Source organism: Gekko japonicus, unplaced genomic scaffold, assembly GCF_001447785.1.
Source record: "Gekko japonicus isolate JY-2015 unplaced genomic scaffold, Gekko_japonicus_V1.1 scaffold452, whole genome shotgun sequence".
Taxonomy (NCBI): domain Eukaryota; kingdom Metazoa; phylum Chordata; class Lepidosauria; order Squamata; family Gekkonidae; genus Gekko; species Gekko japonicus.
Window position 1 is genome coordinate 905,456 of NW_015167545.1, and position 2,731 is coordinate 908,186.

The following is a 2,731-nucleotide window of genomic DNA, read 5'->3' on the forward strand; positions in this document are numbered from 1 at the left end:
GAAGAGAAGAGATTGGATTTATACCCCGGCCCTTCACTCGGGGTCTCAGAGCGGCTTACAAACTCCTTTCTCTTCCCCTCCCCACAACAGACACCCTGTGAGGTGGGTGGGGCTGAGAGAACTCTGACAGAAACGCCTCTTTTTCAAGGACAGCTGTGCCAGAGCTTGCGACTGACCCAAGGTCACATCAGCAGGTGCAAGCGGAGGAGTGGGGAAATCAAACCCGGTTCTCCCAGATTAGAGTCCGCACACTTAACCACTACACCAAACTGGCAAGGTGCCACAAGGAGTTGCCAGGAGTTGGATTGGGTGCGGGGGTAGGGTGTACTTCATGACATTATACCCTGCTGAGCAATGCCCCTCCCCAAGGGTCCACCCCCAAATCTCTAGGAATTTCCCAACTCGGAATTGGTAACCCTGCCCAGAGCTCTTTGCTGTTAACTCCCTCCCCTCAAAAGACTGTGGTCAATTGGATAAACAGGACAGTATTGCAAACGGCAGATAACAGCAATAATTTGTACACTGGATACTGAGAGAGAACTGCTAAACGGGACATGAAGAATGAAGAGTTGAGAGTTGATCTTCAAGTACCTACTCACTCAGGAGGCTGCCTGCAGTATCTCTGCATGACCTATTCCTCTTGCCTTTCCATTCTACCAAGGCGGGGGGACCTCAGGTAAGGTTTTGCCTCGTTTCCCCAAACAGTAGCTTTGATCAATCTGACAGGACAACATATGGCACACGGATCTTATCCACTTTGCCAAGCCATTCCCGCCCCCCCATCTGGCGACACCTAGTGGGGCTTGGATATTTCAGAGAGGTGGCTTGCTATTGCCTGCCTCTGCATCCCAGCCCTGGTATTCCTTGGAGGTCTCCCTTCCAAGCACTTGCCAGGGTCAGCCTGCTTAGCTTCAGAGATCTGATGAGATCGGGCTTGCCTGGGCTATCCAGGTCCGGGCTGAACAAGTATCCATCTTGAAGTAACCAGTAACCAGCTAAGATGCCAGTTAGACAGTCAGAATGCTTTTTTTGTGTGTGTGTTTACTTTTATATCCAAAAGTTTCCCTTCCCTCTTTTATAGTAAAGTTCTTCATAAAAGCTAAACTCACGAGCCTGCGCCTCTTTGTTACTCTGCTTCAGAATCCCAACAAAGAGGCATCTGCATTGGATCTTGATTCTTTATTATTTAGATTTCTATACCCTCCTTTGCCAGAGGGGATTACAACAATATTTTAAGCACTGATAAAAAAGAGACCAACACAACCACTCTTTGGAAATGTAACATCTGCAGATGCAGAAGGGACATACACTGTGACCATTTGAATACGGCGATTTGCTGCAATAAGCTTGGTGGGGTGGAGCATTTCCACCTTGACATTTCCACGGTGAATGCTTGCACTTGCTGGGATGCAAAAGCAACCAAAAAAGGGAAGTACGGCTTCCTGGATGTGACAGTTCTAGCTCTTGATCAATGAAGGGCAGGCACCATCAGCAGCAGCTGTAAGATTCCTCTTATGAAGAACAGGGGAAAGTGCTCTTAAGCTTTCTCTCGGGTGTGAAATTTCCTTCTCAGGGATTATGCAGCAAAAGACCATACAACCTACTAGTGTCCAGCAGTTCTGGCTTTCTTCCGAGGGGTGACCAGCCAGGAACTGTCACGTCTTTTCCCGCAGCATCTGGTGTTCAGAAGCAGAGTAACTCTGTACATGGAGGTTTCTCTTATCAATCATCGAGGACTGAAAACGGATCAGATAATCATTTCCCACTTGTTTCTATGGAGCTTGTGCACGGGAAACTACCCGATGGATTGGGTCCCGTTCTGAGGTCATTGGATGCTCATGTCTGGATTATCTTTACCTTGAGATGACCTCACTCTGCCTAAACTCGCTTCTCCCTGTGACAGACATTCGGAAAGTAACAAAATGTGAAGTCTTTTTCCAACTACGATCCTGCAAGTAGCTGTAGCAAGCACCAATTGGCTATTGCCAGTTACAACTGTAGTCAAAGTTTTGGTGAAGAAGAGATGGATATGAAAGAAAATCATGAGTAGTTTGTTCATGAATATAATGGAAGAAGAACATTGGGAGGCTATCAGCTGCTTATCACAATGCCCTGTCACTTCAAGATCACAAGCCCTTTGTCCCCACACCCTACACCGATCCCTAAGCCTGAGCAAGTGGAATTGGAATGAGCACATCTTCTTCCCTGGGTTACCCCTTCCTCCAACTCCCTCCCCTCCCCTCTTCATCTACTTTTTTTTTTTTTACCTTTTGACACTTTATTTATAAATTTTATATGATACAATATTAACAGCTGTTTAGAGTGGTAGAAGCATTCAGAAACAGCATAAAGCTTAACAACAACCAGGCCAGTCAGAACGGCATATAAGAAACAATAAAGGTTTCAAAAATACAAAAGGTTTTGGTAATAACAGTTATTGGGGACAAAATCCCCTTCAGACAGGTAGCTGACCAGTGGGAACCAGATTGCTTGAAATGTGTGTTGATGGCTGCCCGTGATGAGTGCAGCGTTTTGCGAGGCAATTTTCCCTAGAAGAAAATGTTCCCATAATTTGTTTTTCCAGTTATTCAAGGAGGGTACTGCTTTGTCTTTCCATTTTTGAGCAATCATGATTCTGGCGATGGCAATTCATCTACTTTATTGACTGAAAGTTCCTTGGGGCAGGGAATTGCTATCTTGTACTTGGTGAAGCATCTGATAAACTGACAGT

At 45.8% G+C, this 2,731-nt stretch overlaps 1 protein-coding gene across 1 annotated transcript in view; it reads right to left on the reverse strand.

Annotated features, from left to right (window-relative positions):
• Positions 1-1,205: 1,205 nt before the first annotated feature.
• LOC107112486 (eosinophil peroxidase-like) overlaps positions 1,206-2,731 on the reverse strand; it is a 30,541-nt gene continuing 29,015 nt past the window's right edge. Inside the window, exon 14 of the mRNA XM_015413629.1 lies at positions 1,206-1,894. The gene's annotated coding sequence lies outside the window, so the exon portion shown is untranslated. The remainder of the gene's footprint in view (positions 1,895-2,731) is intronic.